At 45.6% G+C, this 25296-nt stretch overlaps 1 long non-coding RNA gene across 2 annotated transcripts in view; it reads left to right on the top strand.

The window, feature by feature from the left end:
- Positions 1–25296, top strand: part of LOC132354800 (uncharacterized) — a 201770-nt gene that overhangs the window by 11935 nt on the left and 164539 nt on the right. For both annotated transcript variants that reach the window (XR_009499415.1, XR_009499416.1), the window contains exon 2: positions 8174–8302. This is a non-coding gene — a long non-coding RNA (uncharacterized LOC132354800). The remainder of the gene's footprint in view (positions 1–8173; positions 8303–25296) is intronic.

Below are 25296 nucleotides of genomic sequence, written 5' to 3' on the forward strand. Positions count from 1 at the left end.
GGCACAAGAGTTCAAGTCACTAGCATGGAAGGATGACTATGCCTTCATCTCCAAGTCCACATTTTATGGGGCTTGCCCTTGTAGCCCACCACAAGGCAAGTAAAATTCCATAGTCATCAGATTTGTCAGTAAGGATTTCTTCCCGCTAAAACTGAGATCGTTTTGTAAGTAAATCTCAAACAGGGGAATGCATCTAATTAGAATTATAATGACACTGCCCAACTTGCACTGTAGTATTCCAACCAATTTTATTCTTTTTTATTTTATTTATTTATTTATTTATTATTTTTTGGCTGCGTTGGGTCTTCGTTGCTGTGTGCAGGCTTTCTCTAGTTGCAGTGAGCGGGGTCTACTCTTCGTTGCAGTGAGCAGGCTTCTCATTGCTGTGGCTTCTCTTGTTGCAGAGAATGAGCTCTAGGCACGGGGGCTTCAGTAGTTGTGGCACGAGGGCTCGGTAGTTGTGGGTCGCGGGCTGTAGAGCACAGGCTCAGTAGTTGTGGCTCACGGGCCTAGTTGCTCCGCGGCATGTGGGATCTTCCCGGACCAGGGCTCGAACCCGTGTCCCCTGCACTGGCAGGCGGATTCTCAACCACTGTGCCACCAGGGAAGCCCTATTCTTTTTTAAATTGCCAATTTAAAAATACTTCCATTTGAAAGATACGCAAAGATTAGCTCTCAATTTTCAATTTTGGCTTCAATCTTACTTTAATGGAGCATCTTTCACCAGTGGGGCTTTTTTTTTTTCTGCAACCTTCAGCTGCTGCATGAAAATCTTCTCAGGAAAGAAACACCCACCCTGGTTTTGAGTAAAGAAAAAGTGAAATTACTAAATAAAACACAAACTATCTAAAGAGACACATGAAGCTGGAAGACAGATCTGAAGGAATTGAGTTATCTGTCGCTTGTTCATTATTGCTGTGAGCTTACTGAGTCACAGCTTTGTGTCTTCCAAGGGAAAAAAGAATCATCCAACAAATGGTTTAAAATAATAAAACCTGAAACCACACATCATCCTTTCATCTTAATGAGAGTCCAATTCATAATAACATTTTGTATCAGTTCTGAAGTTCCCCACCCCCAGAATTGTTTGTTGGCTGAAGCATTGTAGCCTTGAAAAAGCACCAAATTACCAGCGGTGGGGTGGGGTGGGGTGGGGTGGGGTGGGGTGGGGGGGGGGGAACTGTGCTGCTTTCAGGAATGAACTTCCTGGCAATCAGCATGTAATGGAAGAAAGAGCATGTTTAAAATAAAAGTATCCTTTAAAACGCCTACTCAAACCTTCATTCCAGTTTAATTACTTAAGCTATGTGTCCAATAGTGATACCAGGTTATTGAACAAACACAGCATCTTGACGTGGATGCTGAAAGCTGCCTTTGTTGAGTGATTACTGGGGATACACAGTCACATTTCCAGAAATGTGCCGTTTATTAAGTTGGAGCTCTCCTGCCCTTCCTTCCCCAGGCTCTGGCCAAACAAGCGTCTGAACAGGGCTGCTGTGGGGAGGGAGAATGGCACTTCTTTTAGGGCAATTTCCAGACTACTCTGAACCAGGGATATCTTTTATGACCAAGTCTGAATTTCTAGATATCAAACGTTATCTTTGTCCTATTAGGAATCCTAGGCTTAAGCACTTGTAGATCCCACTTGCCAGCTCTTTCTTTACTTCTTCCATCTTCCCAACACAGTTAAATCACAATTTTGGCTAAGTCAGTGTTTTGTATTTGTATTATTATGACTGTATAAATGTTTTCACTGCCAAGCCAGAGGTATGACACGATGATGCTTCCTTTCACGTCCTTGTTTGGCTTTTTGCTTTCGTTGTATCTCATCTGGTCTCCATGGCTTTGACCGTCCGGAATATAGCGATGACTGTCACATTCCTGTCCCTAGCCCAGACCTCCACCTTGAACTCCAGACCTCTATATCCAGTCACTTTCTCAACATCTCCACTTGGATGTCCAATAAACTCTCAACCTTAATGTGTCTAAAAGACAACCCCTTATCTTTCCTCCTCCCCTTCCTTCCCCCCACATTCACCTGTATTCTTCCCTATCCTGGTGAGCAGCCACTCTCCTTCCAATAGCTCAGGCTAAGAACTTTGGACCCCTTCTGATGCTCTTTCTCTCATACTCCACATCCAATCTCAGCAAATTCTGTTACCTGTACCTGCAAAATACACCCAGAATCTGTTTCTCACCACCTCTGTCTGCCATCGTCCTAGTCCGAGCCATCATTAGCCCCTCCCACTCAGATTTTTACAGTATGCCCCATCATTGGTCTCTTTACTTCCACCATTGTTCTCTGACCATCTATTTCAACACAGCGTTTGGAGTGATTCTTTTAAAAGATAAGATGTTCCCATTGTCCCTTTGGATCCACTCTGGCTCTTGTCTGGTTCTCTCCATGCCCTCGGAGGTTGACCACAGGGGCCAAATCAAGAGGATCCCTTGCTTTCTGGCTTCTGGTTGGGTTTGGCCAGTGGGAGGCCTTGGCAGGAGATCAAATGGTAGGAGAAGAGTGAGGTCAGGGGGTTGGTTGTGTCGTGGCTGAAGGTGGCAGGTCCTATCATGAAGCCCTCTCTGCAGTTACTCTCTCCAAATGCTGGTGACTGTTTCCTCCCCTTCAGGTCCAGAGATAGTCAGGGCCCCTCACTGTTACCAGCCCTGGGTACCACTCTCTACCTCTTGATTTCCCTTAACCCTGCGCACACGTTTGTAAATGGTGCTCTCATCACGGGCTCCTCCGCTGTTCCAGTGAGAGGACCGTGTGTTTCTTGCTGAGACCCCACCGATCAGCCTCCTGCACCCCATCCTTCCAGTGCCTCCTCATTCTGATCTCAGCCCAAATGTCACTCCCTTTAGGAAGCTTCACCTGAACAGTGTAATGTCTTACTCATACCTAGAGCCCTCTCTTTATCCTTCGGGGCACTTTTTTTTTTTTTTTTTTTTAAATATTTCTAATTACATTTTTTTTATAAATTTATTTATTTATTCATTTATTTAATTTTTGGCTGCATTGGGTCTTCGCTGCTGCACGCGGGCTTTCTCTAGTTGCAGTGAGTGGGGGCTACTCTTTGTTGCGGGGCACAGGCTTCTCATTGTGGTGGCTTCTCTTGTTGCAGAGCACAGACTCTAGGCATGCGGGCTTCAGTAGCTGTGGCACACGGGCTTCAGTAGTTGTGGCTCGCGGGCTCTAGAGCGGAGGATCAGTAGTTGTGGCGCACGGGCTTAGTTGCTCCGCGACATGTGGGATCTTCCCGAACCAGGGCTCGAACCCATGTCCCCTGCATTGGCAGGCGGATTCTTAACCACTGCGCCACCAGGGAAGCCCCGGGGCACTTTTTGATGAGTTTAATCATTTGCTGTCTTCTTTTTTGCTAGACTCTGGTTCCATCTTCAGGGATGGGTCTAGTGCCCATCCTCTTATCCCCAGACCCTAGCAGAGGGTCTGTGGGGACCCTGGAAACATTGCTTCAATGATGGAGTGAATGAATGACTGAAAAGACCCTCTCCTCCAAGAGGCCTTCCAGGGTCTTCCAGGAGAGCAGCCTCTCTTCTGTCTCAGCATCAGTGGCAATGGCCCATGCCACTCTTGTAGCGTTTGTCTCTTTTTATTTATTTATTTAATTTATTTTTGGCTGTGTTGGGTCTTTGTTGCTGTGCACTGGCTTTCTCTAGTTGTGGCGAGTGGGGGCTACTCTTTGTTGCGGTGCGCGGGCTTCTCATTGTGACGGCTTCTCTTATTGTGGAGCACGGGCTCTAGGCGTGCAGGCTTCAGTAGTTGTGGCTCGTGGGCCCTAGCGCGCAGGCTCAGTAGTTGTGGCGCATGGGCTTAGCTGCTCCGCGGCATGTGGGATCTTCCCGGACCAGGGCTCGAACCCGTGTCCCCTGCATTGGCAGGCGGATTCTTAACCACTGCGCCACCAGGGAAGCCCGCATTTGTCTCTTTTTACCTTGCTCTCTGTGGTTTGTGGCCATGCCTGCCAGCTCTCCCCACCCTGATCTCTCTCTGGATGACCCAGGTCTCGACCCTTTTGAATCTCCAGCACCTCGAGCAGTGCCCGGCACATAGTAGGTACACAATAAACAGTTGAGAGGTAAATCAATGATGGAATGCCTGAGTTTGGGAACAGACCTTGTTTATCTGTGACTCAACACCAGATGCCCTGGGGTGGCTTATTTAATTGTCATTTTCTTTGTGAATTCATTATTGTTTTTATTTCAGTGTTGTTTTTGTTTTTCCAAAAATCTGCTTCTCCCTGGGCCTGCAGAGATTGCTTTGAACCAGGCCGATCAAATGCTGGGCAGCTGTGTGAGGAGGGAACACAGGGCCGGGGGAGAAGGAAGCTGCAGATAGGCAAAGCTGGAGCCCTGGAAACCACAGACCAAACCCCAAAGAATGCAACAGTCATGACACCACAGCCAGAGAGACGGCTGAGCCCGCAGCCCCAGGACCGCGTTCCTCTCTCAGGAGGCGCCTGGGGCTCAGAGACAGCAGCTTGGCAGTGCAAGTGGGGCTGGTGCCTTCTACCCCAGCTGTCCCTGAGTCCTCACTTTCTCAGCCCTGCCTACCCCTGCCAGGCAACTGTCTCCACATCCAGCTGATTCCTTCCTTCCAGGGCACAGTGGGGGAAAAGGCATGGTCTCTGGGGTCAGATGGGTCTGAGCTTCAGTCTTGGCTTTGCTCCTTCTAGTTGTGTGACCTTGGCCTTCATCTCCCCAAGCCATAGTCTCCTTATCCGCAAAGTAGGAATGATAATAATGCTCGTTGCAGACCGTTGTGAGGATTAGAGGGGGTCACAAATAAGGAGTGATGAGCACAGTGTGTAATGTTGGCTTTGATTAAAATTGATGCTATTGTCGACTGTTGTTTTCATACTTGTTTCAATGGCCTGAGCCCAGGCCTTTGGCTGCTAAGAGGGTGCCCAATAAAGGGCACCATATCCAGCCAGTGGTGGAATGAGCTCCCCATCACTGGAGGTAATCAAGAAGCTACCAGATGACTTTCGTTGGGCTTTATGCCCTGGATGGGAGTAGTGAGGGCCAGGGTGGTTGGTCTGGAGGGTCCCCAGTCAGTTACTGAGGAGAGGTTTTCATTCTGTTAAACAGTGAGCCGGGGACTCCATGTGTTAGCGTGCTGCCTGGCAGTTAAAATCGGAAGAGTAATCTGAAGAGTTCCAGCTCCGTTGTTTGCCCTTTTAATCTGGTCTGTTGCCATGGGAACGGCAAGTGATTGCAATCACCGCTGTTTGTATTGTGAGCTCGCTCCCATCAATATGGCTTTTGAAAAATAAGAAATACAAATCCTGACTTCGGCATGCCACTCATTACTATTCAGAACAAACCCCTGAGAAGTTCTGTCAAACGCTTCCTTCCCGGTGCACAGGCTCTGGTTTGGAAATTCCCAGCAGCCCAGCTCCCGGCCTGCTTCCTTTCTGCCCCTCTCAGCCAGGTGGATCTGCAGAGGATGTGTGCAGAGGACCATCACCCGCCGCCCAGAGGAGTCTGGGTGAAGATTTGCCACCTGGCTTCCCTCACCGCTGCCTGTGGCACTCCATTCCAAGCTCATTATTATTATGTCAATGGCTCATAATCACCTTACTTACCACTTTCTGAAGATGAAGAGAGAGATGTTGTCCAAGGTCAGAGTCCTTGCAGAGTGATGGGTGGGGAAGAGCAGGTTGCTTGCATCTGCATCTGAGAGGTTTATGACATGTCCCGGCTCATGGGTGCCTGCGGGGACTCAGCTGCACCCAACCCGCCTTCCCCAGTCCCCCAAATCTCTTTGTCTGGATGCTCAAATCCAGAGGCTGCCTGGAGGGACATCACCCCAGCCTCCTTCAAGTGAACCCCCAATGCCTTTGTCTCCCCCTTATGCTTACAGAATGGGTTATTGGGAGATTGTGAAAATGTTGGCCTAATGCCTGGAGATAATTGATTATAGCATTTTTCTTTGAGTAGGGAAAGACTCCGGAGAATGTCTGATCCCACCCCGTGGTGACAACTGAGAATAAACTCCGAGTGAGGAAGTGACTTGCCAGAGGTCACGTAATAAGAGAGGGTCTCCCAGCTCCTGTCTCTTGGTTCTGTGTAAATCCAATCTCATTTGGGAGGCATGCCCCCAGGGTACTCTTATTTCATAAACTTTACAAAATTAAAACTACTTTGTATTTGAAATACATACATACTTTAGATCACTTTTCTTAGGTAAGATGCAAGTTGGAATAACATTTTTTAAAAAATGAGTTTAATTCTAGAAATTGGTACTTTGTTGATATTATGTTCTCAACCCAGAGCCACAGGCTAGGGGAAGGGATAGATCCTCACTGATTTCAAAATCAGCCTTGACCTCCAGGCCTGGTTCTGGGAATCTCCTAGCTGTGTGACCTTGGGGGATCCACTTCACCTCTTGGGCCCTCTGTATCCTTTTCTGTAAAATGGGGAGAATGGAGCTTGCCTTGTTGACCTCACATTATTTATGAGGCTTCCCATGAGTTCATGGATATGGATGCATTTTATCAGGTGTAAAGAATTGTATTGAATTGTGGCTGTTATTTTTTTTATTTTTTATTTTTCTACAATTAATTTTCTTTTTTTTTAACATCTTTATTGGAGTATAATTGCTTTACAATGGTGTGTTAGTTTCTGCTTTATAACAAAGTGAATCAGCTATACATATACATACATCCCCTATGGCTGTTATTGTTACAGATTCTTAGAGTTAGGTCTCCTGGTTTCACTAGGACTAGAATTTCTTTTCTAGGCCAAATGTCTACGTGGTGAATCTAAGTTGTTACTCTTTTTGTTTGGATGAAAATTATTCCCCTTTGATATTTTGACATTGCATTAATCTAAGATTCTATGGTGTAGATGATAAACCAATCAAGCATGTTCAAGTTGCCCACCCACCTCCAAACCTCCAGGGTCTAACTCTACAGATGATCTAGGTGTTCATTCATTCATTCATTCAACAAGTACTATGTGCCAGGCCCTGTGCTGAGCTCCAGGAGTCAATGGTAAATACATACAATGGTCCCTGCTTTTTGAAGCTTCCATCAATTCTCTGCCTTTCCCATCAGCTCCCTGGTAGGACCACGGTTTTCAGCCTGGTATTTGGGGTACCTTTTTTTTTTTTAATGACCTGGCATTTCTTCCGGCTTTTTTTTTTTTTAATTTATTTATTTTATTTATATTTGTTTTTGGCTGTGTAGAGCCTTCATTGCTGTGCCTGGGCTTTCTCTAGTTGCAGCGAGCGGGGGCTACTCTTTGTTGCGGTGTGTGGGCTTCTCATTGCGGTGGCTTCTCCTGTTGTGAAGCACGGGCTCTAGGTGAGCGGGCTTCAGTAGTTGTGGCACATGGGCTCAGTAGTTGTGGCTCGCAGGCTCTAGAGCGCAGGCTCAGTAGTTGTGGTGCACGGGCTTAGTTGCTCCGCAGCATGTGGGATCTTCCCGGATCAGGGCTCGAACCCGTGTCCCCTGCATTGCCAGGTGGATTCTTAACCACTGCGCCACCAGGGAAGCCCTGGGGTGCCTTTTAGAAAGCCTCAGAAAGAGATGTGAAGTCTTATCTTAAAAACAGCTGCATTTTCAGTTTAAACTAGACTCTGATCCTTCTAGGACTGGAGCCATGTCTTGTGGACCCCCCTGTGTCCCCACATGGAGCACAGAGCCTGCCACGTAGTAGAGGCTCGGTATTAGTTGAATGTAACTAAATTCCCAGAGATGGCTGCCTAGCCAGTTGCCGAAGACCCATGCACGCTTTCCCTCCCGCAGTGTAGCATTGTTGCTGGGAAGTGATTGCCCAGCCAGGGACTACATTTCCATCTAGGTAGGGACACATGAATGTACCTGAAAGTGATGGGTGACACTTCTGGCTGAAGGAGCTTAGGAAGTAGGTATTCCTTTATCAGCCCCTTATCCCCTTTGCCAGTTGGAAGTAGGAGTCAAGCTATAGCCCATGGACCAAATCTGGCCCGCTGCGTGTTCTTGTAAATAAAGTTTTATTGAAATTTGCTACTTGTTTTTGTAAATAAAGTTTTATTAGAACACAGCCATGCCCATTCGTTTAATGTCATCAATGCCCACTTTCTCCCTACAATGGCAGAGTTCAGTAGTTGTGACAGATGTGGTCTGGCCCACAAAGCCTAAAATGTTTACCGTCTGGCCCTTTACAGAAAAAGTTTGCAGAGCCTTGCCCTGGAGGATGGTGTGGACACAAGATGGAGAGAACCAGTGTCTCTGAATCCTTAAGTGGAGGAAATTTGTTTGCCAGCCAGGAACACCCACTCACCCTGGACTCTTAGGTAAGTGAGAGGTGATCTTTCATTGTGTCAAGGTCTTAAATTTCTGATGTTTATCCAGCAGGAACTAGCATTATTCTAATTGATCCCCAGGCCATATCAGAAGTGTGCTGGGTGGGCGACTGCTTCCAGACTTCTTGATGAATTTGTATTTGAATCTGTGCAGAATTGATTTCCCAAGGTCACTGACGCAGCCACAGAGTGGCAAGGGACAGAGACAAAACTAACTTGCCTCAACTGTTGTGGGGAGGGTCATTGAAAGGATGCCCACGTGCACAGGAGAGACAGGGGTCATACAGCAACCCAAGGACAAGACGGGCAGAAGGGGGAGGCCTCCTGGGACCTGGAACTGAACCCAGGACAGTGTGTGAGGCGGGTGACAACGTGGGCTGCGGATTGAGACGGCCCGGGTTTGAACCCTGCGCCTGCCACTTACTGGCTGGGTGACCTTGGCAAGTTCCTTCATCTCTCTGAGCCTGTATCCCCGTCTCTTAAATGGGAGTAATAACAGACCTAACTCCTGGAGTTGTTATGAGGAATAAATGACTTCTGCTGCTAAGGAGCTTGGCATGGTTAGGGTGCTAGTGCTGGGGGTGGGCCCTAGGTGTGGGACACGGAGTCTGGAGGAGGGGGGACCACTGCCCAGCCGGTGGTGCCTCCAATGGCCCAAGGCAGATCCATGCTTCACTCCCTCCTGTTCGTCACCCGCCCTTATCTAATCACGTTGTGTCCTGTCCATTTTACCTCCAAAATATCTCTCAGATCTGTCCATTTCTCTCTGCCGCCTCCATCACCTCCACCTGGTCGCAGCTGCTATCACTTCCTGTCTGGACGCTTGGTAAACTCTCCTGCCTGTCTTCACGACATCCCATGGCCTCCCTCAGATCTCTTCTCTTGACAAAAGCCAGAGTGAGGTCTCTTCTAGGTGCAGAGCTGTTCATGTTATTACCATCTTAAGGCCCTTCCCGATGCAGACAAAGCTGCTTCCCGATGGCCACCGGCTCTGCCTTCCTCTGTCTCCATCCTTCTGATCCCTGAATTCCCTCAGTTCTGTGGGATTGCCGTGACCCCCCTCCCCCGCCTTCCTCCAGGGCCCTTGCACATCCTGCTCCTTCCACTGGCAGCATGCAAAAAAAAAAAAAAAAAAAAGGGCACTGGGAAATGAGGAGGGCAGACAGGATAATCTCGGGACCCCAGCTCTGACACTCCAGGAATATTGGGTGGAGCGGGGAAGGGCATGAAGTTGCTCTGAGGGTCCTGGGAGGAGGGTATTATAAAAGTACCATCCTTGCTGGAGGCAGGAGGGTCTGCTGGCTTCGCTCCGTACCTTCCTCTCCGCTAAATCTCAGGGTCTCACCAGCCGAGGAGACAACCAGGGAGACAATTTGTTGTCAAAATGACCAAGTTCACTTTGGGCGTATTGAAGAAAAAAAAAGCTATTTCCTAGTGTCTAAATCTCATTAAAAAAGCAATTTTGTGATCAATTACAATGCAATTTAGCCACTAACTGTTTAATTATATTAAAAAAAAAAAAAAGACAAAGAAGCAGCAGTAGCGAGTTTGTTCTTCCTGTCCTCATATTTATGAGCTGGGCTGAAAGAGCTTGTCTTTGGAGGGCTCTGGAGTAGAATAAGTGGCCGTCTTGGCCCAATTACCTTACAAGTTAAACTTTCCAAGTCAATATATTATGTTCACCCGAGGAGGTTGTATCGTTTGGAGTATACTGGAGTGGGAGAGATTCATTTTTCTCCGAGAGCTCGGACCTTTCTTATTCTGGCATGCGCTATAAAAATTGTATCATTCTAGGTGGCTTTTATTAAAGGAACATTCTTTCTGTAAATTATTTTTTAATGCTGTGGAAGAGTTTGCCTTCTGGAACCATCTCAGTTGAGGAATTGGGGGGATGAAATAGAGATTTGAGTCTATAGAGGGCTGGGGGACATCAAGGCTGGGGAGGGAGATACAGAGAAGGCTGGACGTGGGCAGGTCTGCTGTCCCCATAGGGAAAGAGCTTGGAGGGAGGACGTGGCATCTGGGCCACATGGGGTGGGGACCATGGGTGCTGTACCCACGTGCTCCTTATCCTGAGGGAGAGAGGACGGGCTCCCCTCAGGGGCTTCTGTTGCTGGTGAAGGGCAGTATGGAATCCAAGGCACAGACGCTGGCCCCCCTGCTAAGTCCCTTCCCATCACCTTGTCCTCAGGCCTCTTCTCACTCAGGGATCCCCGGCTCCTCTTCTCTGCTGTCTGGTCTATGTCCAACTCCCCTCTTCTCCTGGTGGACGCTCTCCAGCCCATGCGCCGTGGCCACTAGCACCATACACTCTGTCCTTCTGGCCCGGTGGGCTCCCTTCTTGCCATGGGAGGGGTATTGACTACAGAGGGCCCGAACACCTGGGTCTTTGGAAATATTCAAGGGAGGTTTACTTTTGCTTTTCTTCTGCCTGTTGAGGGTCCTTTTTGGTATCAAGAGGCAGAATGGTTATGGCAGGCGTGTTGGCTGCAGAAGATAAATCACCAATGTTGATATTTTTGTTTTTAAAAATGTCTGCATTAATGTTGCATGTGGGCTGGAAGATGCATTAAAGCCATGGAGGGAAATGATGCATTTCAGCCCCTGGAACATCAATGGTGTGGTTAGAGCCTGATGCCCACAAAGCTTTGGCCGTGGGTTATGTTCATAGAAATCTTTAAGCTTCACGGCAAGAAATTCTGTTCCTTGTCCTCAGGCTGAGTCTCACCTGTAGCTCATGTGAGCCCTGATTCTGGCTACAGGCTGAGGACTGATCCCAGCCCTGGGCTGAGTTCTGACCCCAATTCCAGACTGAGCTCTGGCCCCAGCCCAAGACTGAGGTCTGAACACTAGTCCCAGAATGAGCTTGGATCTTTGCGTGGTCAGTGCTGTGAGCCAGCCATAGCCAAGCGCAGCCCCTCCATTGTCACAAGCACATGCCGACATCACAGGGAAGCCCGTTGGGACGTGACTTTCATCCAGATCCTGCACCCACAAGGCTCGGAACCTCCCACAAGTGGAGGAAAGATGACTGAAGCTCTTCCAAATCATAAGTGCTGTTGCCCAAACACGTGGAAGGAGGCCTGGGGAAGATGAAGAAAGTGAGCATTTTACCCAAACACCAGCTGGACCCACCATCTGCTCAGCAACTGTCCCTTTGAAGATGCCACAGCTTCCTCTCACCTCCCCCCCACTGTGGACCTAATGTGTGTCCCCCCACCCCAAATTCATATGTTGAAATTCTCATTCTCAGTGTGATGGTATTTGGAGGTGGGACCTTTGGGAGGTGATTAGAGTTAGATGAGGTCATGAGGGTGGGGCCCTCAGGATGGGATTAGTGCCCTTCTAAAAAGAGGACAAGACACAGAGCTCTCTCTCTCTTCACCACATGAGGACACAGCAAGCAGGCAGCCATCTGCAAACCAGGAAGAGGGCTCTCACCAGGCACTTAATCCGCAGGGACCTGGATCTGGGACTACCCAGCCTCCAGAACTGGGAGAAATCAATGTTTGTTGTTTCAGCCACTGGTCTCTATGGCACCTTATTGCAGCAGCCCTAACGGACTAAGACCCCTCACCCACCCCTTCTTGGCTACAGGCTCTTCATTTGGCTTAGATCATCAGGCACTGCCTCTGGGAAGCCATAAAAAAGTGATGACAACGATGATGATGATGATGAAGGCCAGTAATTACTATGTGCTGGGCACTGGGTTACATGTTTTGCCCGTGTGACTTCATAGAACCCTTGCAAACAACTCTGTAGGCTCCATATCCTTGTCTGTTTGACAGAGGGGTTCTGTGACTTATGGGGGCCCAGGAAAGATGCAAACTTAGGCCTTTCTGATTTCATGGAGGATGATTTAACCCCCATGCTGCTTCCCAAGAACGGCTTTAAGCAGAGAAATGAAGTGGTCATATCTACACTTTAGGAAGATCATCTGGGCTGCGGGCACCCATGTGGGGTGGATTTGAGAGGGAGAGCGTGGAGGCCTGGAGGCTGCCCCAGAGTCCTGCCCTCCGTAGACGCAGCAGTGAATCCTCCACAGGGAGAAGCCAAGGAGCCAGCCCCCCCCCCCACCCCCGCCGCAGACCACCACCTGCTGGTCTGAACTCATCCCAGGACACGGCAGCTTCATGAGGAAAGGCTCTGAGACCCAAGAGGTGGCCAGAGCCTCCACACCCTTCCCAGCCAACGTGCATCCCCGGTCAGCTTGGCCAGCCTTGACCATTCTGTTTTCTACTTTATCTAATTCCCAGTCAGCCTGGTTCTGGGCCATTGCTGCCCAGACAGAACACATAATTATGTATTGATTTCCTTCCAAAGATGCACGGCCTTGAGTTAACACGGCACTTTTGTGGCCCTACGTAAACACAAACTGAGGAGCAGGAGGGTTTGATTTTGAGGGGAAATCAGAGGATCCTGACTCTGGGGTGGGGAGGGGAGGGCCTGTCACGACACAGGAGTGAGAACAGCCACCACAGGACTTTGGAGGAGGGAGCGGGCTGGCCTCTGGGGGGGATGCAGATGCTACTGGAGGCTGGGTGGGTGGGTGGGTTGGCCATGGAGGGGAAACAAAACCCTGCTGTCAACCTTGATCATTGGTAAAGGAGTACAGATTCTGTGTGTCAATTTGTCCATCTATGTATCTCTCCCCCATCAGTACAGTTTTCCACGAATTCCCCCCCCGCCGCCACCCCGGTGATTAAGTTTCATGGTGCTCTGCCAGATGGCGTATTCTCCCACTTTCCTGGTCCTCCAGAGACTGTCGGAAATACAGGCCAAGCACTCTTACCTCAAAATTACATTAGGGAGTTTAATTAACAGAAATGACTCCATAACCCATAGATCACACTCTCAGCGTGTGCCACATGCAGACACATGGAAGCTCTTGGCTTGCTCCCTCTGCCTCTGGGGACTCACCCACTGCTCTTAAATCAAGCTGTGATCTTCCCTCATTCCTCAAGAAAAACTTTGGCAGGGTGGAGGCACAGCCTTAAACACAAAATCTTGAGGTATCCCCCTCCGCCAGAATCCCTGCCCAGAGGCACTGAATTTGTTCCTCTTTATTTTTAAAAAATATTTTTTTATTTATTTGGCTGTGCTGGGTCTTAGTTGCAGCACGCGGCATCTTTGTTGCAGCATGCGAACGCTTACTTGCGACGTGCAGGATCTAGTTCTCAGACCAGGGATCGAACCCGGGCCCCCTGCATTGGGAGCATGGAGTCTTAACCACTGGACCACCAGGGAAGTCCCTGTTCCTCTCTAAAGTTCAACAGAAGTAAGTCCGTAGGGTCAGCTTCAGATGTTGGAGCAGGGCAGACGACTGCCCGTCCACCACCTTCCTGCCCTCAGGATGGAGGCTATGAGCCAGACGGGAATGGTGGGCTGCTCGGCCTGCCCTCCCCCAGAGGGGCTGCATCACTGGGTCTTTCCTGATTCTGATGTGGGTGGGAAACACAGAGCTACTTACTTCATGATCTGCTGGGAGCTGTAGCTGCTTTGATCACACCCTCCTGGGCACCTCTTCTGTTTTTCTTCCTTTTCTCTCCAGAACCTCACTGGTAGTCCTCTTGGGCATTGCTTTGCCTCTGATAGTGCACCAGGAGACTTTCCATAGTGTGCATTTCTGGTCCATAGCCCTGTTATAATAGCCCCCAATCTGATGGTTTTCAACCAGCAGTACCACTCCCCAGGGGACACCTCAAACTCTAGAGTGCGGTTTTGGTTGGACCAAAGATAAAGGAGGTACCTAGTTATCCTGTAATGATCTCAACAAATTGTCTCTTGTCCTGTTGGACTTTGAATGTCCTGTAGACATTCCTGTAGGGGCCAAACTTGTTCACATGTATCTGAACCTAGAACATAAGTACTTCTTCGCGTGGCTTTCAATCGACGCCGAATAGTCCAGGAATGCAACTGTGGTGTAAATCAAGGGAATTTTGTCTTTTGTTTTGTTCTGAACATTACCAACAATTGTTCACCATTTTGGAAATCATTAGTGTTGGTAATGATGCTCATAATATCTGAGTCACCAATATAATACTCCTGTGTGCCTCTGCATGTGTAGATCTGCATACAAATATAAGATGCTGATTACTTCATTATGTCTTCTAGGGCAATTATGCCCAACATTTACATATTGAAATATATATTGTTTTATTATAATTTCATTTCCTCTCATACCTCCCTTATACTATGGTTACTGAATTATTTTGAGTTTTAAAAAATTTGAGGTTGGTTCTATTTTCTATGCTTTCATTCTAAGGATAGTAAAGGGTGCTGTGGTAGACTGTTTATGGCCACAAAACTCCTGCATCCAAGTATGTATGTTCCCTTGCAATGAGACTCTGCCACTCTTCACAGAAGAAGTCTATTTCCCCATTTTCTGGAATCGGGGCTGGCCTTGAGACTTGCTTTGATCAACAGACTATGTAGAAGGGATATTATATGACTTTCAAGGCTAGACCTTAAGTTGCTTTGCAGTTTCTGGTGTCAGCCTCTTGGAATACCATCCTGAGACCACTAGGCCAGGAAGCTGGTGTAGCCTACAAGAGGATGGAGGTGAACTGAGGTGTCCTAGCTGACAGCCAGTCCAATTGCCAGACATGTGAGTAAAGCCATCATGGAAAAAAAATTCGGAATCCAGAGTCTCTACAACATATTGTATGCAATGACCAGTAGACACTTAAAATTTGCTAGACACAGAGAATCATAAAACGTGATCAATAGTCAAAAGAAAAACAGTCAATAGAAACAGACTTCAGAATGACCCAGATGTTGCAAGTAGCTGACAGGTCTTTAAAAAAGAAGCTATTAAAATATACAAAGACTCGATCATAATGATGAGCAGATGGGAGAAAGAAAATAAAAATAAGAACCAAATGGAAATTCCAGAATTGAGAACTAAAATATCTGAAATGAAAAATTTATTAATGGACTTAATAGCAAATTGGAGATGCCAGAAGAAAGGGTGAGTGAAACTGAAGATAGATCAAAAGAAATTACCCAATCTGAAGAATAGAGAAAAAAAATTAACTGAAGTAAAATTGAACATGGTCTCCTTGGCCTGTGAGACAATATTGAGTGGCCTATTTTATGTGTGATTGGAGTCCTAGAAGGAGGAGAAAGAGAAGCTTGGGCAGAAAATAACATATGGAAAAAACAATGTTGTAGATTTCCACAAATTTTGTGAAAACATAAACTTACAGATCGAGGAAACTCAGCTAACCCCACAGCTGGATAAATACAAAGAAAACTGCTACCTAGGCATGTTATCAAACTACTGAGAACCAAAGAAAGGGAAAAAACTTGAAATCAGAGACAAAAACTACTTTACATCCTGGGAAACAATGATACAAATGAGAACAAACTTCTCATCAAAAACAATGGGGATCATATTATGATGGAATGCATCTTTAAAGTCAACTGAAAATTCTATATCCAGTGAAAAATATCCTTTTCAAAAAATGAGGGCAATAGAAAGTCATTTTCAGCTAAACCAAAGATGAGCAGACCTGCATTTCACAAAATGCTAGAGGAAGTTTTTCAAATGAAGGGAAATGGCACCAGATGGAAACTCAGATATAAAAGAAAGGATGAAAAGCACTGATAATGGCGAAATGTCAGTAAATATAAAAAAACAATATTTTTCCTTCTTTTGTTGTTTTTAAAAGACAAATGACTGCTTCAAGGAAAAAGTATAGCATTGTATCATAGGGTTTGTAATGTATGAAAATGGAAAAAAATGACAACAGCACAAAAGATGGGGTGGGCAGATGTAATTTTATTGTTGTAAGGTGCTTACATTAAAAAAATACTTTGGGTACCCCAGGTTTGCTGGTGTCCCAGTCTGAGTGATGGGGACCAGCACAGGGCAGGCAGCCCCATCTGTGGAGGGAGAGGGAAGAGAGGGCAGGGGTCCAGGAGGCCCCTATAGCAGATGTTCTGCTTGGGACCGAGGTGGTCCTTGGGCTTAGGGTAGACCTTTGGAGTCACTAGGACTGAAAGACTCAGGGCAGGAGCCACATGGCCACAGAGAAAAGCTAAAGCTCTTGAACTTTTGGAGCTGAAGGGAAACTTTGAGATGAAAGTCTCGTCCCCTCCTTACATCCTACAGATGAAGAAACTGAGGCCAGCAATGGTGAACCACCAGGAATGGCGAAGGATTGGCCAGTTAGTAACTGTAGTCACGATTTGAGCCCATGTCTTCAGGTCCTGAGCTCTGCTCTCTTCCCCGTGCCTACCTCCCATGCCCTGGGAGGGCTGACTCCCTGGCCAGCCACTTCAGAATCATCTGTGGATCCTCACAGGAGAGACGGCAGGTCTGTGAATCTCTAATTACCCCAGAGAGCAAATATTGTACCATTTACTGGAGGAAAGCATTTCCCAGCACTCCTGATACAACTAAGAACCAGGCACGAAGCCTTTATCTTGTTTCCATCAGCATAACCTACTTGGAACATGAAATCAGACTTCTCCCCGGCACCTTGTCTCATAGGATCGGTCCTTTCAGTGGGTGTGGGGAGCCGCGGTGTGCACGCCCAGCGTGGCTGGGAGGATGTTGTCACTGTGGCTGGCAGCTCAGCCAGCTGCCAGCCCCACTGGAAGAGGAGAAGCTTTGCTGTTCAGGAAGGGAAAATCCTCCAGGTCCATTTCACTCTGAGGCAGGGCACCTTCCCATCCTGCTCCACTGTGCCTGGAGGTGAGGGCGGGAGCTGCATCCCCAGGCTGGGCCCTCTTTCTTCCCCACTTTTAGCCTTAGGTAGGGAAGGTGGTACAGTCAGAGGCACATAGAGGTTCCATTGGGCTTTTGCCTCCTTCTTTCTGGAAGCTTCTCTCCTCATAAATAACACAGATCACATATGAAATACAGATTTTTTTTCTTACTGTAAATAAATTGAAAAGACATTTACAATTTTGCTTTTGAAATTATCGGGTCACAGGTGACTAATTCAGTGTTGGTCAAGCTTTTTCAGACATCCTCTTGAATACTTGGGAATTCTTGCAAGGTGACGGAAGCTAATCTAGACATTGTTTTCAAATATAAGGAAACATTTTACACATTCTAAATGTAGCCATTAATGAAGCTGACCTCCAAGTTCTATTCTATAAACTTTAAACATTTTATTAAATTTGATTCCGCGGTTTTCTTTTTGTATTTTGGAACCAGTAATTCTTTTCTTGGCCTTAAGTATTTTCATAGGCTCCTAGGCTCTCCCCCATCACACCTAGTGGATAAGATGACCTCGTAGGCAGAAGCCAGGACACCTGGGGTTCCCATCTCAGTTCTGCCGCTGGTTAGCCGGTCACCGTGGGCGAGGGCCTGGCCCCTCTGAGCCTTCCTTTCCCCAGTGGGACAGCGAGGAGCAGGGTGTGGCAGACTCTGCAGCCTCCATTCTGAGCTGCCTTTTGGGGGACAGGCTGGATGGCAGGTAGAGCCAATCCAGGTGAGTCTAGAGTTTTGACTTAAAGCAGCTGGGGGCCAGATACCCCCTACTTGGCAGGTGAGGGGTTAACCAGGCCGGAATCCATGCCCAGAGCTGGGGCCTCGGTTGCCTGAGCAACGGGTGCCTTCTCTGTGTGGTGACTCAGATGGGTGTGGGCTTTGCGAGTGGGCTCCGGCCACACAGGACTTCCTGCCTGTGACGCTGACTCCGGATTCGAGGCGAGCAGCCTGAGTCACAGCCGGAACTTCTCCTCCAGCGGAGGGGGCCGCCTGCAGCCCGTCTTGCTTGGGGCCTGTGTCCCACGCGGGGACCTGCCCCCACTGCTAGGTGCTGGGACTGCGTGGGAGAGGGCTGTGCAGCTGCCCTGTGCTCTGAGCGCAGCAGCTCCGGGGTGAAGGATGGGAACAGCCTGGGGGCTGTCAGAGCCACAGCTTCCCTCAGACCCTTCCAGGCTTTTCACGGTGTGCACGATGGAACCCGCACTGCTTAGCCCCTCACCATAGACCCAGGAAGCCCCACCACCCACTCCTCTTCCCCAGACACGCTGCCCAGCTGCGTAGAACTTCTCACCAGTTCTCCAGCATCTGCTTTCCTGTTCCCATGCTGTTGTTTATTCCTTTTCCTCTTGCTTTGTTCTTCTGGGGTCAGGCTGTTGACCATCCCCTCTTCTCTGGGAAGACATCCTTTTCCTCTTTGCCCCGGTAAGTCCATGCTCAGGTCTCTGTCCCAGGCCTCATCTACTGTCTTGTGGTGAACTTTGGCCAGCCCCGCCTTATCTGCCTTGGAAGAGGTCTCTAGGAACCTTCTGGGCCACAGACTGTGCGTTGTGTTGCCGTTCACCCAGACTAATTTTCCTCTTTCTCCTGGCCGCACAGCTGGACTATAGTTCCCCGCTTCCCTTGAGGCTGCATTGCCCTGACGATCGATTGTTCTGACCACTGAATGTGACAGGAGATATGTGTGCATTTTCTGGACTAAGACTTTCTTTTTTTAATCAATGTTATGAAGGCATAGTTTACATACAAGGAAATGCACCCTTTAAAAGTATGCCATTTTATGGATGCCCCCACTCCCAGATTGATGTAGACCACCATCACCACCATCAAGTTATAGAACATTTCCATCAACCCAGAGGTTTTTTCGTGCGCCTTTGTGGTAGGATGCCCCTCGCTACCCACCCCCCCCGCCCCCGCCCAACCACAGATCTGCTTTACGTTACCCTCGATTGGTCGCATAGTCTAAGATTTCATATAAATGGAATCACACAACATGAAATCGTCTGGGCTGGCTACTTTTGCTTAACGTAATGTTCTGAAATCCATCCATGTTGCGTGTAGCAATAGTGTGTGTGTGTGTGGTGTTTTTGTTTGTTTGTTTTTTGTTTTTATGCTGAGTAGGTTTCCATTGTATGAATCTGCCACAATTTGTTTACCCATTCACCTGCTTGTGGGCATTTGGGTTGTTTGTAGTTTAGGGCTATTGTGAATCTGGCTGCTATGCACGTTTGTATCAGTCTCCAGGTAAACATGTTTTCTGTTCTCTTGGCTACATGACTAGTAGTGGAATTGCTGAGTCATATGACTACTTGTTTAACTACCAGAAACCGCCAAACTGTTTTCCGCTGTGGTTGTACCATTCCACATTCGGCAATACTGTATATGAGAGCTCCTGCTATTCCACACCTTCACCAACACTTGATACTGTCAGTCCCGTTAATTTTATTTAAAACATTTATTTATTTATTTTTAGCTGCATTTTCGTTGCTGTGCACGGGCTTTCTCTCTCGTTGCGGTGCGCGGGCTTCTTATTGCAGTGGCTTCTCTTGTTGCAGAGCACGGGCTCTAGGTGCGCGGGCTTCAGTAGTTGTGGCACGTGGGCTCAGTAGTTGTGGCTCGCAGGCTCTAGAGCACAGGCTCGGTAGTTGTGGCGCACGGGCTTAGTTGCTCCGTGGCATGTGGGATCTTCCCGGACCAGGGCTCAAACCCGTGTCCCCTGCGTTGGCAGGCGGATTCTTAACCACTGCGCCACCAGGGAAGCCCAGTCCTGTTAATTTTAAACATTCTGGTGGGTGTGTCATGGTATCTCACTGTAGTTTTAATTTGCATTTCCTTGACTAAAGCTATCAAGCATCCTTTTGATGTACTTCTTGGTCACTTGTATATCTCCTTTTGTGAATGTTTTAAAAACTTTTCCCCATTTACAAATGTCTTCTTCTTATTGAATTCTGAGTGTCCTTTGTATAGTCTGGATGCAAACCCTCTGTCAGATATGTGGGTTACAAAAATGATCTCTTTGTGGCTTGTCTTTTCATTTTGTTAATAGCGTCGTTTGAAAAGGAGAAAATTTTCATTTTAATGCAGACCAATTAATTGGTTTGTCAGTTTTTTTCTTTGATGGTTTGTTCTTTACGTATCCTATCTAAGAAATCTTTGTCCCAAGGTCGCTGGACCAAGAACTTAAAAAAAATAGATGTGTCTTTCCTGCCTCCTTCCTCCTCTTCCCTTTCCTGGAAGCAGATGACAACAAGGACCTAGGAAGATGGAGAAGCCGTGAGATGAAAAGAGTTTGGGATCTAATCACTGCATGAAGGAGAGTCCCCAGCGGGACCACCTTCCTCGGACTGGGCACAGAAGGCAGAAAGGAATGCCTGTTGTGTTTGCACCGTTAACATTGTGAATCTATTTGTTATGGTAGGTCTGCCTGCCAGGAACTTATATTTCTCCAGCTGTGCAGATATGGTGCTTAGCCAAGTAATCCCCAGTGAAGGTACTGCCAATGATGAAAGGGCCACCAGCACTCAACACTCCTCTCTGTTCCTAAATGTCCTCATTTACCTCTCCAGACAGGCCAGATGATGAACTCAAAGGAAGATTTGCACACATCTTCACTGAAGCGTTAGGGTGTGGTACCTAAATGGTATTGAGCTGAGAGGGGTGGGGACAGATCGGGTGTTGTGTTCCTTCACTGTCTTGTGCACCCAAAGTGGAGACGCCGTGGCCTTCACCCAACCCGTCATCCTCTTCCTCACCGTCTGGTCCCCCATTCCCAGCTGTTCTCCCTGGAGTCCGTGTGGATGCCCATTGGCTCTCATCTCTGGGGACTGTCTTCCAACTCTGCCTTCTGTGCTATTATCAAGTTTCTTAGGTGGGGTTGCATCTTACTGCCCACTGGACAGTGTGTTATTGTATCATGTGTTCTTATCAGGTCTGCCCGCAATCTCTTTTATGCCTTATTTTATTTATTTGAAGTAGTTCTTATTAGCTGTAGGATAGAAACAAAATAACATCTATAAGCTACATGTAAGCTATAAAAACTATTGATACAATGAACACCTGTGTACCACCACCCAATATCGGGAAAAAAATTACAAATACCTTTGAAGTTCCCTCTTTGTGCTTATTGCTTCCCATTCCCCTCCCTCCCCTCCCAGTAATCACTCTCCAGAATTTTATGTTTATCATTCTCCAGCTTTTCTTTATAATTTCACCACATGCTTGTGTCTTTAAATTGTAATATATGGCTGACACTTTCATCAGCAATGTATGAGCTTAATGAGGACTAATTTACATATCATAAAATCCACCTATTGTGATGGTATAATCCATTGATTTTTGGGGGTAAATTTATAAAGTTGTGCAACCATCCCCACATCCAGTTTTGGAATATTTCCACCTCTCCAAAAAGATTCCTAATGCCCATTTGCTATCATTCAAAAAACTACACTCCAGTGGGTATGAAATGTATCTCATTGTGGTTTTAATTTGCATTTCCTGATGAGTATTGAGCATGTTTCATGTCAGTGACTATTCATCTGTCTTCTTCTGTGCAATGTCTTTTCAAGTCTTTTGCCCATTTATAAAGTTGTGTTACTTGTCTTTTTGTTACTGATTAGTAGGATTCCATGTATATTCTGTATATGAGTCCCTTGTTGGAGTTATGTACCATGAATATTTTTCTCAGTTTGTAGCCTATTTATTCATTTGGTTAATAGTGTATTTTGATAAGCAGACATTTAACTTTTGATTAATTTGATTTGTTAATTTTTTCTCTTATGATTATTATTTTTTGTGTCCTAAGAAATCTTTGTGAGTAGGAAAAAGTCACTCTTCCTGGGTGCCTCTCCTTTACTCCTCACACAGAAGACTGCACTTCTGACACTCCTGGTTAACAAATGTGTGGGGTTTTCCCCCCACCAAGCAATTCTCTGTGACATCAGCTGGGTGTCCTGTAATTTAACTCATTTCTGACACTGTCTACCTGGAGATACTGTCAGGTCCTGCAGGTTAAGGGTTTAGTCCTCCAAGGCTTCCCTCCCCCACTTCAGATGCCAATTGAAAGTCCAGGTTGTCACCTGTGCTTCTGATGACTGCTATCAACTGGAGGCTTCCATGACCTTCTCCTTGGTTTTAATTTGCTAGAGCAGCTCACAGAACCAGGAAAACAGTTTACTTACTAGATTACTGGTTTATTATAAAAAGATACAACTCAGGGATAGCCAGAGGGAAGAGATGCATAGGGCAAGGCCTGTGGGAAAGGGGTGCACAGCTTCCATACTCCCTTCGGGCATGACTCTCCCATCACCTCCACGTGTTCATCAACCCACAAAGCTCCCAGGATCCTGTACTTTGGGGATTCTTATAAAGGCTTCATCAAGTAAGCATGATTGATAATTAACTCAATTTCCAGACCCCTTCCAGAGAATAGGGGTTAGGGCTGAAAGTTCTAAGCTTCTAATCATGGCTTGGTCTTTCTGGTGACCAGCCCCCATCTAGGAGTCCACCAAGAGTCACCTCATTAGAACAAAAGATATTCCTATGGCCCAGGAAATTCCAAGGAATTTAGGAACTCTGAGCCAGGAGGCAGACACCAATAAATATATTTTTTCTATTATCTCACACTTTGTCTACCCAAGTCTCAAAGATATCGTCTTATGTTTTCTCTGGAAGCTTCATGGTTCTAGCACTATATTTAAGTCTCTGATCTATTGTTAACTCAGTTTTGCATATGGAGTGAGGTAGGAGTTGAGATTCTTTTTTTTTTTTTTTAATATGGATAGTCAGTTATTCTCACACCATTAAAAAAAGAGTTTCCTTTCCCTTATTGAATTGACTTGATCAAAAATTAACTGACCATAAATGTGGGTCTGTTTTTTTGGGCTTCCTATCCTGTTCTATTCACCTATTCGTTTGTCCTTAAACCAAAACCATACTGAATTGATCACTGTTGCTTAATAGAATGTCTTGAAATTAGTTTATATCCTCCAACTTTGTTCTTTTTCAGTACTATTTTGGTTATTCTAGGTACCTTGAATTGTCATATAAATTTTAGAATCAACCTGTCAGTTTCTTCAAAAACTCCTCTTGGAATTTAGGATTGGGATCTATAGATCAGTTTGGGGAGAGCTGACATCTTAATAACATCAAATTGTCCAGTCCATGAACATGGCATATCTTTACATTTATTTAGATCTTTAATTTCTCTCAGCAGTGTTTTGTGGTTTTCAGTATAGTGGTTGCACCTTGATCATTAGATTCATTCCTAGGTATTTGCTTTTATTCATTCTATTGCAAATGGTATTTTAAAACGTTCTCATTTTCCATTTTTTGTTGCTAGTACATAGAACAATAATTGACTTTTTATATAGTGACATTATATGCTGCAATGTCAAGAAACTCAATTATTCTAGTATTTTTTGGTAGATTCTGTAGTATATTCTATGTATACACACAGCCTTTCTGAATAATGCTAGTTTTACTTCTTAATTTCCAATATTTATGGTTTATGGTTTTTGTTTATTTTCCTTTCCTATTACACTATCTAAAGTTTCCAGTACAATGTTGAGGATAATTATCTAATAACTTTGCTATTGATCTTACAGGAAAAACATTCAGTGTTTCGCTATTAGGTAGAATGTAGTTAGCTATAATTTAAAAAATGCCTTTCTCAGATTAAGGAAATTCTTTCATTGTTTCCTTTAAAAAAATAACATAATGGGTGTTGAATTTTGTCTAATACTTTATGTGAACCATATAGCATATGATTTTTCCCCTTTGTATGATCAATGCTGTGAATTATATTTTTCTCCTTTATTCTGTTAATTTTGTGAATTTCATTGACTTTTTTTCAACTTGATTTTTTTCAGACGTTTTTCAAATGTTAAATTAACCTTGCATTCCTGTGATAAACACTACTTGGTTGTGATGTGTTACACACACACACTACATATATATATATATATATTTTTTTTAATAGTTTTTTCTTAAAGATTACTTCTTTTTTCTTACTTTCTTTTTTTTGGCTGCGTTGGGTCTTCCTTGCTGCGCGTGGGCTTTCTCTAGTTGCAGTGAGCGGGGGCTACTTCTCCCTGTGGTGTGCAGGCTTCTCACTGTGGTTGCTTCTCTTGTTGCAGATCACAGGCTCTAGGCATGTGGGCTTCAGTGGTTGTGGCACGTGGGCTCAGTAGTTGTGGCTTGCTGGCTCTAGAGCACAGGCTCAGTAGTTGTGGTGCACGGGCTTAGTTGCTCTGAGGCATGTGGGATCTTCCCAGACCAGGGATCGAACCTGTGTCCCCTGCATCAGCAGCGGATTGTTAACCACTGTGCCACCAGGGAAGTCCCTTTAATAGTTTGATGTATATTTATATATATATAGTTTATGTATATATTTAATAGTTTTATAAGGGTTTTATTCTCCCTAAGCATGAGAAATATTGGTCATCTATAGCAATTCTTTTTTAAAATAATATCTTTGCCAATTTCTGGTGTTAGGACTATTCTGGCTTCCTTAAATGAGTTGAAAATATTCTCTTCTCCTTGATTTTCTGAAGGAGTTTGCTTAATATTGTTATTATTCCTTCCTTAATTGTTTGATAAAGTTCACTGGTAAATGTATTTGGACTTGGAGTTTCTTTGTGGGAAAGTTTTTGATATAAGTTAAACTTACTTAGTATATATAGGGTTTTTTAGATTTATGCTTTCATGTTATGTTAGTTTTGGTGAGTATCTTTTTCAAGAAGTTTGTCTATTTCACCTGTAAATTTATTGTCATAAAGTTGTTCATAATATTCCCTATGGTTCTTTTACAGATCACAGATTCAAGAGAATCTGTGGTGATATCCCCTCTTTAATTCCTGATATTGATAATATGTGTTTTCTCTTCTCTTTTTTTTTTTTATTAGTCTTCTCTGGGAGGTTTGGCTCTGCTTATTTTCACTATTGTCCAATTTTTGTATCATTGATTTTCTGTCTTCTTGTGGTTTCCTGTTTTCTGCTTACGTTGGGTTTCATTTGCTCTTCTTTTTTTGCATCTATAGAAGCTTAGATCACTGATTTTGTGCCTTTTTTCTTTATTAATATAGGCATTTAAAGGTCTAACTTTTCTTCTGCTCTGCTTAACCTCTGCCTTAGCTGTATCCCCCAAATTTTGAAGAGTTTGCTTTCATTATCATTCAGTTTGAAATTGTTATTTCTTCATTGACCTATGGTTATTTAAAAGTGTTTTGTTTAATTTACCAATATTTGGTGGTTTTCTAGATGGCTT

Source organism: Balaenoptera ricei, chromosome 20 (genome assembly GCF_028023285.1).
Source record: "Balaenoptera ricei isolate mBalRic1 chromosome 20, mBalRic1.hap2, whole genome shotgun sequence".
NCBI classification, from domain to species: Eukaryota; Metazoa; Chordata; class Mammalia; order Artiodactyla; family Balaenopteridae; genus Balaenoptera; species Balaenoptera ricei.